The sequence below is a fragment of the Bufo bufo genome, chromosome 3 (genome assembly GCF_905171765.1).
Source record: "Bufo bufo chromosome 3, aBufBuf1.1, whole genome shotgun sequence".
NCBI lineage: Eukaryota > Metazoa > Chordata > Amphibia > Anura > Bufonidae > Bufo > Bufo bufo.
In genome coordinates, this window is record NC_053391.1 from 142029631 (window position 1) to 142041933 (window position 12303).

Genomic DNA, 12303 nt, shown 5'->3' on the forward strand with positions numbered 1-12303 from the left:
GATGTTGAAGAGCTAATCAACCATTCCAGTACAGCTGGATTGTTGGTCAAAACACGACCGTTGGATGACAGTGACAGCTCTGGCCTGTTGCTGTGGATGCTGCTACCACCAACCCTTCTTCTGATGCTACTTGTGCTGGCTACAGCAACATTTTGCCACTACCCGTTCCTTTTGAGGGCCGAGGCAACTGCCTGTTGGCCATAGTGTACAGTAACTGAACTAACTATGTAACTAAGTATTAATTGCCTAGCAGTTGAACAAGATAAATGCGCCTATATATTAGACCGCCTGTTGACACTGAGTCTGACACACAGTAAGTCTATGTATAACAGAACAGATTATGTGTGTATGGGGTAGCAGTTGACCTAGATCAGGGATGCCCAACCTGTGGCCCTCCAGCTGTTGCAAAACTGCAACTCCTAGTATGCCTGGACAGCCTACAGCTACTAGGACATGCTTGGAGTTGTAGTTTTGCAACAGCTGGAGGACCGCGGGTTGAGCATCCCTCAACTAGATAAATGCCCCCTATATGTTAGACTGCCTGTTAACACTGAGTCTGGCGCACAGTAAGCCTATATATAACAGAAAATATTAAGTATGAATGGTGCAGCAGGTGAACTAGATAAACACACCTATATATTAGACCGCTTATTGACACTGAGTCTGACGCACAGTAAGTCTATGTATAACAGAACAGATTAAGGATGAACAAGATGCACAGTTGAACAAGATGCACAGGGCAATTACACTCAACCTACACTGTCCCTGCAGTCTCTCTATGCCCTCCCTACAGTGTCTAAAAACTTTCCCTATAATCTCCCTACATTGTCTCTGCACTCTCCCTAACCAATATTCTACAAATAAAAGCTTTCTTAAACACTGTCCCTAGCACTTGCAACATCTTTCCCTATGCTCAGCTCACAGTGAAATGGCAGAATCTATGCAAGGTGGGGCTTTTAAATGGCTGTGACATCACAAGGGATGACTATCTGCTGATTGGCTAGCTGCACGGCATTATGGGTGATCTCATGTTCCCCGGCTTCTTACTTTCACTTTGTAACACGTACTGTATAGCAGTCATTTTGAGAAAACGATTTATTACCACGAAGTGTGAGGAAATTCGGATTAGGTTATGAACCAAACTTTTCCTAGACTTTGTGTAACGGGGTTCCGAAGGTGCACTCGGTCCCCCATTGCCCACAGAACTGTTGCTTAGCTTTGGGAATGAGGATCTGTGTTTGACCTCATTCCCAGGGCGGCTTTACTAGCTGGGTGGCTCCCTGCTCCTAGTCTGCCTTGAGCGCCGAGCTGATCACTCGGTGCTCGACTGGTTGGTCTGTCGGTCATGTGACGCTGGCCACGTCACATGACCCTCACTCCCCACTATAAATACAGGCAGCCTGCTGGCTACAGGTTGCCTGTTAATTTAGGTTCCACCTGTGATTTGGTCTTTCCTGGCGTACTTACCTCCTGCTGAATTCCTGACGATCCTCTGTCTGCTCCTTGTGTACTTTGCTGCTCTCCTGGTATTTGACCCCGGCCTCCTCCTGATGATCCTCTGCTGACTCCTTTGGTACTTCACGTCTCTCCTGGTATTTATGACCCCGGCTTCTCCTGACAATTCTCTGCTTGCTCCATTTGTACTTTGTAGCTTTCCTGGTATTGACTCGGTCCGTTCACGTCCTGCTGTTTGTCTGTCTGTCATCCCTGCACTTATTCCAAGTTAGGGATTGCCGTCCAGTTGTCCCCTGTCATTAGGACTCACGAGGCAAGTAGGCAGGGCCAGGGGTAAGGGTGGAGGGCAGTGGTCACTTCCCTCCCCCCTGTGTGTGTGTGTACGCGACCGTTACAGATTAACAGGACCAATAACCACTGTATTATGAATCCTCTGGTGACCCTGACTGACCATGTCTCTAATCTGACGCAGAGGGTGCAGGAGTTAGGGGAAAACTCAGTTCTTTTGAGTTAGGGCAAGGTTCTTCCACTCCTCAGGCCTCCAGTCCGCATTTTGAGCCCCAGATTAAGCTCCCAGAACCCTTTTCTGGAGTACGGAAGAAGTTTCTCTCTTTTAAGGAGAGTTGCAAACTTTACTTCCGTTTGCGCCCCGTGTCCTCTGGCCCCGAGAGTCAACGCGTGGGCATTATCATTTCCCGATTACAGGGTGATCCCCAGGACTGGGCGTTCTCTTTACCTGCTGGCGCCAGTTTCTTATATTCTGTGGAGGGGTTCTTTCAGGCCCTGGGTACCCTCTATGATGAACCAGACAGGGCTCTAGTAGCCGAGACGGCTCTAAAGGCACTGGTTCAGGGCAATTTACCAGCGGAGGATTATTGCACCCAATTCAGAAGGTGGTGTGTCCCCTCAGGATGGAACGAACCAGCCCTGAAGAGTCAGTTCAGGTCAGGTCTGTCTGATAAATTAAAGGATCTTCTGGTCAGTTATCAACTTCCAGAGACCTTAGAGGAGATGATGACCCTTGTTGTCCGACTTGACCGACGGGTTAGAGAGAGACGACAGGAACAACAGTTCTCTTCCCAGATGGTGGTCCAGAGGCCTATCCCAGAGACAATGCTGAGGTCTCCACCGAGGAACCCATGCAGGTTGGCATGACCCGAGGGAATCTTCGCCGCAGACGTGGAGAATGCTTTTACTGTGGAGATCCTGACCATTGGATCAACCAGTGTCCTAAGAAGGTCCTCTCTGTCAAGTCTCCTAAGGCAAGGCAACCTGAATTTTCTAAATGTAAGCTTTCGGTACCCATTACGATTTCTCTGGGAGTAGATAAATGGCCGGGTAAGGCCTTTATTGATTCTGGCTCAGCGGCTAGCTTTATTGACTCTGAGTATGCTGTAAGATTGGGTATTCCTATGTTTGCCTTACCAACTCCTATCCGTGTCATGGCTATTGATGCTACTCCTCTTATTGGTGGTACGGTGAGCTTATGTACCTCAGAGATTTCTCTAACCGTGGGTGTGTGCCACTCAGAGAGATGTTCGCTTCTAGTCCTGGAGAACCTACCTGCTGAGGTGGTACTAGGGTTGCCTTGGCTCCGACTACATAACCCCACTATAGATTGGTCCAATGGGGAGTTGGTGAGATGGGGGCCTAAGTGTGACTCGTGCTTGTCCGTGGTACAGGCTGGGGTCTCAGTAAAGTCTGATACTTTACCCTCTGTTGTTAGAGAATATTCTGATGTATTCTCATCACCAACCCCGGAGGATCTACCCCCCCCATAGACCTTATGATTGTACCATAGAGCTAGTAGAGGGGGCCAAGTTTCCTAAAGGACGAATTTATAATCTTTCTATGCCCGAACGCAAGGCCATGGAAGATTATATTAAGGAGAGCCTTGGTAAAGGGCATATTAGACCTACTGTCTCTCCTATGGGGGCGGGGTTTTTCTTCGTTAAGAAAAAAGATGGTGGTCTTAGGCCATGTATCGATTACTGGAGATTAAATAAAATCACTGTCCAGAATAGATACTCCCTCCCATTGATTCCGGATTTATTTAACCAGGTTCTGGGGGCAACCTGGTTTTCCAAAATTGACCTGAAAGGGGCATACAATCTAATCCGAATCAAGGAGGGAGACGAATGGAAGACGGCGTTCAATACTCCGGTAGGACACTTTGAATATCAGGTGATGCCTTTTGGACTCAGCAATGCCCCAGCTGTGTTCCAAAACTTCATGAATGACATTCTTAGGGAGTTCTTAGGTAAATTTGTTATTGTCTATATTGACGACATTTTGATATTCTCTCCTGACTTCGAATCCCATGTGTCTCATGTTGTTAAACAAGTATTAGAGGTGTTGAGGGAGAATCAGCTATCCGCTAAACAAGAGAAATGTGTCTTTGGTGTACAGGAGATTATGTTTCTAGGGCATGTTCTGACTCCTCATGCCTTCAAGATGGATCCTCGTAAGGTACTAGCAATTAAGGAATGGGTAAGACCTTCATCCTTAAAGGCCTTACAACAGTTCTTAGGTTTTGCCAATTACTATCGTAAATTTATTATGAATTTTTCCGTAATTGCTAAACCGTTGACCGACCTTACTAAGAAAGGGGCGGATTTGGAGAATTGGTCTACTGAGGCCATTTCTTCATTTGAAAAATTAAAAAAGGCATTCAGTAGCGCTCCCATTCTGATCCAGCCTGATCAGGAGAAACCTTTTATTGTGGAGGTGGATGCGTCCGAGGACGGCGCAGGAGCAGTCCTTTCACAAGGTCCTGCTAGCCTCACTAATCTGAGACCATGTGCCTTCTTCTCCAGGAAATTCTCTCCCACGGAGAGAAACTACGACATAGGGAATAGGGAGCTGCTGGCCATTAAATGGGCATTTGAGGAGTGGAGGCATTTTCTGGAGGGGGCAAGGCATTGTGTAACTGTTGTCACTGACCATAAAAACCTTATGTTTCTCGAGTCTGCTAAGAGGTTGAATCCCCGTCAAGCCAGATGGGCTCTGTTTTTTACTCGTTTTGATTTTTCCATCACGTTCAGGCCAGGAAGCAAAAATGTGAAGGCGGACGCATTATCTCGGAGCTTCCAGGCTTTTCAACCTACTGAGGTACCACCTGAATCCATCCTACCAGCAAAAATCTTCTTAGCAGCTCTTACCCAGGATATCTCGGCTCGCATTAGGTCTGAACAACATCTGGCACCGGTATCCACCCCAACAGATAAGTTGTTTGTTCCCGTACAATTTCGTCTCCAGCTGTTGGGTGAGTGTCACGATTCTGCCTTTTGTGGACATCCGGGTGTTGAGGGCACTAAGGATCTGGTTTCTAGATCTTATTGGTGGCCCACTATAACTAGGGATGTCAAGTCCTACGTGTCAGCCTGTGAGGTTTGTGCCAGGTCCAAGACACCTAGGACTCGCCCTGCTGGTAACCTACGACCCCTACCCATTCCCAGTAGACCCTGGTCCCATATCTCGATGGACTTTATAACTGACCTACCGCCGGCGGAGGGTAAGACTGTAGTTTGGGTAGTGGTCGATAGATTTAGCAAGATGGTCCATTTCATTCCCCTGTCTAAACTCCCGAATGCTAAAACCCTGGCGTCTATTTTTGTGAAAGAAATTGTTCGATTGCATGGTATCCCGGAAAATATTGTTTCTGACAGGGGTGTGCAGTTTGTGTCCAAATTCTGGAAGGCCTTCTGTCAAAAATGTAAAATTTCATTGTCTTTTTCCTCTGCCTACCACCCTGAGAGTAATGGGCAGACTGAACGCCTTAATCACTCTGTCAAACAATTCTTGAGGTCGTATGTTGCTGATGACCAGCAATTATGGGTGAAATTTCTTCCATTGGCTGAATTTGCTTTGAATAACCATGTCAATTCTTCTGCTGGGGTTTCACCTTTCTTTTGTAAGCATGGTTTCCATCCCCGTTTTCATTCTGGTTCATCCGTCTCCTCCTCTAACCCTGAGGCGGATAGGCTCTCCTCTGAACTATGCACAGTTTGGGCCCGGGTTCAATCGAACTTAGAAAAGGCTCAAAGTTCTCAGAAACTCAAGGCCGATAGGAGACGTTCAAGGGGGGTGAATTTTCAGGTTGGGGATAAGGTATGGTTGTCCTCCAAGAATCTCACTCTTAAGGTAGATTCTAAAAAGTTTGCTCCTCGTTTTATTGGACCATATAAGATCACGGAGGTGATTAACCCGGTATCTTTTAGGTTGGAGCTGCCCGAGTCATTCCACATTCATAATGTGTTCCATAAGTCTCTACTTAAAAAATATTTTGAACCGGTAGTACCATCAAAAGCCTCGCCTCCGCCGGTTCTTGTTAATGATGCTGTCGAGTATGTGGTGTCTAAAATAGTGGATGTCAGGAAGGTGCGTAATTCCTTGCAGTACCTGATTCACTGGAAGGGGTATGGACCTGAAGAGAGATCTTGGGTACCTGCCAGGGAGGTTCATGCTCCTAGACTTGTTCGAAAATTTCATTTAGAACACCCTGAAAAGCCATCGCCTGAAGTCTTGGGTCCGGTGGCCCCTCGTAAAAGGGGGGGACTGTAACGGGGTTCCGAAGGTGCACTCGGTCCCCCATTGCCCACAGAACTGTTGCTTAGCTTTGGGAATGAGGATCTGTGTTTGACCTCATTCCCAGGGCGGCTTTACTAGCTGGGTGGCTGCCTGCTCCTAGTCTGCCTTGAGCGCCGAGCTGATCACTCGGTGCTCGACTGGTTGGTCTGTCGGTCATGTGACGCTGGCCACGTCACATGACCCTCACTCCCCACTATAAATACAGGCAGCCTGCTGGCCACAGGTTGCCTGTTAATTTAGGTTCCACCTGTGATTTGGTCTTTCCTGGCGTACTTACCTCCTGCTGAATTCCTGACGATCCTCTGCTTGCTCCTTGTGTACTTTGCTGCTCTCCTGGTATTTGACCCCGGCCTTCTCCTGACGATCCTCTGCTGACTCCTTTGGTACTTCACGTCTCTCCTGGTATTTATGACCCCGGCTTCTCCTGACAATTCTCTGCTTGCTCCATTTGTACTTTGTAGCTTTCCTGGTATTGACTCGGTCTGTTCACGTCCTGCTGTTTGTCTGTCTGTCATCCCTGCACTTATTCCAAGTTAGGGATTGCCGTCCAGTTGTCCCCTGTCATTAGGACTCGCGAGGCAAGTAGGCAGGGCCAGGGGTAAGGGTGGAGCGCAGTGGTCACTTCCCTCCCCCCTGTGTGTGTGTGTACGCGACTATTACACTTCGGCTCAAATTCCACTTCAGATGCTTCAATTAGCTCAACACTAATTATGACACATTGTATCCACAGGATAAATGTTTAATAGATATAGGTCTGACCTCTGGGACCTGTACCAATCCACAGAATGAGATCCATCTCCCTCCTGGTGAGGTGACCAATGGCCACCACATCTAAGTGGATGGGAAGGAATCACACAAACAGCTGAGAAGTGATTCTTTTTGAAGTGAATGGGGAGAGACACAAGACCACATCTCCTTACACTTTCCACCTGAATGCAGTGGCCAGCCCAGTGGAGACCTGTGGATATGACATTTGTCTAAAATGAGATTACCCCTTCATCACCTCTGTAGAACTGTATGGTATTTCAAGTGATGTGCAGCTTCCTTCTTCTGCCCTACATATTTCCTCCACTTGCAACAGTATCAAACCTACAAACCACTCTACTAAGTCTTGTAGTGTACTGCAACTCTATGTTGTGACAACCCAAGTAATGGATGGTTGCCACACTGCTACAGTGTCCCAGCAAGCTAATGATGGAGCCAAAATACTCCTTTTGTTAGGACTGCATGAAGCATTGTGGCCAAAGTTACAAGTTTGAATGTCTATGCCATTTAGATATATTGCAATGTAACAGTATATAGATGGGTGAAGGTTTGAATTCCACTGAGTGCTAGTTTACTACTACATGCTGCACAGCAGACGCCAGTTTCAACTAAACACCCACATATTTAAGTGGGAACCACAATGAAATATAAACTGTTCATTTGCAATCCTTCATGTTACTGCATTTAGCTTCTATATAAAAGATTACACTTAGTTTCCAGTTTATTATAACCAGTAGGACATTTTGTATAAAGTGGTTATTTTGCTGATGTCAGATCACTGGGAGTTAAAGGTGAAGGGCAAAGCTATCAGCAAATACCAAACTGTTTAGTATAAGACATACTGTATTTAATGCATTAAGAATAGATTTATTAAGTCTGGCATTGTGTAGTCTTAATTTCTATTGTGTAGGGGTTGAGATGTGCCACAATTATTAAGAGGAGCTTGTCTCTTAAGTATTGTGGTGCATAACGGGCCACCCATGCGCATTAACTAAATTGTACTCCAGCCAGGAGCTGGAGAAGATTTCTGGTGGAATGTTCACCAGTTTTCTTGTGCACATGTTGTTAATTGAGTAGGAACATAAAGGTCCCAGCCTCAGCCTGTCTTCTCCCATCCCCAACCTGCCTACTTTTTTTCTGGAAAAGTGGTAAAGATGTCGGAAAAAGCTAAGAAGGCACAACATTTATTGTAAACCAGAACATGAGCCAAAATGTTCACCTTTTCTACGCCAGAAAACCAGTGTAGAAGCTTGATACATCTCCCTCTAAATATCAAGTTAAAGATTGCTACATCCATAATAGGTAAGCTACTTAATTTCACAACTTTGAACTAGGTATGATTATAGGTGAAGCATAGGTGATTATAGATGAAGCACAAAAACCACAATAGTCCAAAATGCACTCACAATCCCAATCACCTCTTTGGCAAAGTTCCCAGATTCAGGTCTTTTGGGCTTGAATGACTAGATTCCTTTTTATCATGGGGCCCCCTGTACCCTTGATTCCCAATGCTGTCTATTTGGCTTGTTTACATTTTCCCAGCTGTCCAGGACTGTCTCCGTGAATTTTTATACCAAGCCAGTAGATTGAATGGGTTTTCCAAGATAATTAACCCCCCCTCCCCCCAATTGGCTAAAATAAAAAATTGACATGTGACCGGTGCAGCCAGTTACACTACTTAGTGGTAGACTGCTCAGGAGGACAGACCAGCAGGCATCTTATCCAGCCAGCCAGTCCCTTGCTCTGTACTGAAGAGGGACATGAACCTTAAAAAACTGCTTATAGATGGTGCTCTCTTCGTATTGAAGTAGGCTGTGATTCAGCTTACATCAACTAATTTGAACCAAAATATATTTAAAAAAAGATATTAAAAATACATTTGGCAGTGATTATTTTATGGCACAACATTTTTGGAACTTGTGATATTTTTATCCTGATTCAAACAAGGAAAGTAAATGCAGTAGATCAGCCAGAAAATAGGTTAACGTTCAATAATAGCATTATTTCTGACCACTGCCCTACTTTTCACAGTGCACAAACTGCTAGAATCCATTTATAGAGTGCACAGATAAGGTACAATATACTGATGGTTGTGCAATCTGAGAAAATGAGTCCTGAAATAAGACTAGTTTTAAATTGCTTCCTAGGAAGGTTATCTTTATTTATGAATATTGTAAAAAAGTGTGTGACTATTACAGGAAAAAATAATGCAAGAACATCTAACAGGACATCGCATTCCCATTCTTTCTTCTTTGGATAAATATAGAAGTCCCATGTATCTTGAGAAAAGACCTAGTTCATTATGCTGGAAAATGTTAACTATAAATAGTAATTTTGTCAAAATCCTTCTCTATAAATATTGTTTTGCATGAAGTTAGGCAAGTATGAGAAAGTATATTGAATCTCAAATGTTCATTTGGGTTGATGGGTATCTTTTTGTAATACGTTGACAGTCCCACAGTCAGGGCAGTTTTGGGATGAAGTTCAACTTAGAAGACAGACATACTAAACTGGACTTTAGTGTAAAGGGATTGTCCGGGACTTGAAGCATTCTTGAGCTGCCATGAGTTTGCTCATGAGAGATAGCACTATATATATCCTTTAAATGACTGGTATCTGGCAGTTTTTAGCAGTGTTCTCTTTTGTATTCTGCATCTCCACTTCTCAGTTCTCTCTGGGCTGGTAGGTGGAGATTGCCTATCATGTCTCCCCATACAGATACACATAGAGCCAGCAGACCCTGCTGCCTAACTCTCACTCACTCAATCTAAATCCCTTACAATAGAAGCACTATATAGGACGTTATAGAGACATACTAAGCAGTAGTGACATGAGTAAAGCACTTGAGGTGAGATCTAACACTTACTAACTGCAGACTCATGTCTGTCTGTGTCTGTTCCCTCCTCCCCTCTCCATAAATTTCTATGGAATGATGTTATCTGATCATTCAGTGAGCACGTAGCCTGTCTTGGTCTTAACAAGACCTATATCTTACATATTTAAGAGATAAAATTACTTTAGAAAAGGTAAGGGGGGGGGGGAACAAATGATAATGGTGAACAAATACAATACAACATTTGGCATCCTGTGAGGAGGCCCTTGGCTCGGATGAGCAGTTTGGCCCCTTCAAACTGCCGATCAGCAGGGGTGCAAGGAGTTGGGCCTATCCAATTTTGATGACCTATACTGAGGATAGGTTATCAATATTTAATTCCTGGAAAAAAACAAACATTTAAAACAGATTTACCATCATATGTCAGCTCACTGCCATGTCCTAGAGATGCTAATACTTCCAGCAGCAGAGCAGGGAACCATGCCTCAATCCTAAATCTTGAAAAAAATTACAGATTTGCTCAAATCTGTATAGATACTTTATCACTGTGTGCCTTTGAGATGCTACAGTAGAGATAAATTATTTTGAACAATATAATAGAACAATATTTGAACAATATAATAGAAATTATGTTTTAACATGCATTCAAATAAACGGAAACAAATAGTACACAGCATTCTTGTTTCCTATTTTGACAGATCCTAAGGGTAAAGCCAAACAAAGAGGCATTGACACTGCCAAAAAGGGGGAAGGGGGGGGGGGGATTCACAGTGGCCTGCCACCTCTGCAGTTTTGAAATATAAAGTTGAGCTGCTTCAGTTTGCTGTGAAACAGCTGTTTCACTCAAAAAAACACATGACCATTGCAACCACTTGGCTTTGTGAGTGAAACAGATAATGTATCCACTTAACAGCTCATTTGAAAAGCATCACTACTATCCTGTTTGACCATACACTCAAAACTGTTCTCAGAAAGTTTGTTTCCTCAGAAAGACTCAAGTCACATGAGCAACCTCATTATGGAGGTTAGAGGTCACCCTACCCATGGATTCTGGTTTCTTTTCCAGCATTATTATTGATCCCTGTGCAGCAACCTACATTATGATATGATTGCTTGTTTACATTTATCCTTTCTTTTTTTCATTAAATATTTATTTTCTTTTTTTTAAAACACAGTGAAAAACAGTACATTATTGTAAGCAAGACAATCAACACAGGGTAGCCATTATAAGCAATAATCAACTACCCTATAAAGAGTAGTATATAAAAAAGGTGGAGTAGTAAATAAAAAAAATCACTATAGATTCAAAATTAATATACAGAGAGTACAACTATAACCTCCCCCCTCCCCCCCCCCCGATTGGCTGTCATCAGAGCAGCTTTATCAAATATACCCACAATTACAGTATTAATTATAGCTAAACAGTCATACGTGCCGCTCTCCATTTCCTTTCCATATCCTCAAACATTCTAATTTGTTGAAGGTACAGGGTCCATTCATTTAGCAAGGGCGGGGAGACAGAGCCCCAGTGTTTAATTAGGATAACTTTTGCCGCCGTCAAACCCCTCATCCAGATCTGTCTGACCCGGACCGGGATTGCCATTTCTGGAGCAAAGTATCCCAATATCACTGTCAACATCCCAGGATTATATATCATAGAGGACTCCTTTTGTAGGGTTACAAAGACCTGTTCCCAGTACTTTTTTAGTTTACTACAATTCCAAAGTAGGTGGCCGTAATCCGCATTCACATATCCACATTTAGGGCAGCAGCAATCTCGGCCTTTATTTTGGGGGAATTTCGCTTGCATTTTTGGCGTATAATACAATCGGTGCAAGATCTTAAATTGAATTAATCTATGAGCATTGGAAATTGTAGCCTTTCTTACATTTCTGTAAATGGTGGTCCACTGTAGTGGAGGGTAATCTAGATATCTTAACCTTCTCATCTTTCTGGGCATAACAAGAATCAAAGAATAAATTCTCTCGTGGAAAAATGAAGCCTTTATTCCTAGAGGCCTCATATATGTGTTTTAAGCGTGAATACATGAACAGATCTAATGATGAACTATCAGTGCAATTAAATTCCAAAAACGATTTAAAATGTTCAGAAGAAAAAAGATGACACACATTGACAACCCCCTTACTTAACCAGTAAACAAAGTCTGTGATTTTGAAGAATTACACCAGACTCCTGTTCTCCCACAGAGGGGTGAAAGCAAAAGAACAGGAAACTTTTAGAATCTCCTTAAGCTTATTCCAAACCCTCTGTAGGGTCCAAGGGATCAGTAGGGACTTCCTCAATCCCATATACCCAGACTCCAAACATGTGAAGATATTCTCTATTGGTTTATCCATAACCTTAGTCAAATATCGTGCAAGTGAATTCTGATATTTGACTAAGGTTATGGATAAACCAATAGAGAATATCTTCACATTATGAAAGGAGGATGCGGATGCTACCAGCAAGTAGCCGCCCTACTTGCTGGTAGAGAGGTAATTTACATATTATAAAAGTCCATTTTTTGAAGAAACTACTGAACGAAAATGAGTAAGAGCCCTATATATTGATAAATCGCAGCATAAGGATTTTAAGGAGCCCAAAAAAAAAATATGACTTTAGGGGGGTGACAGAAGCCCTTTAAAGTTGCATCGCTGAAT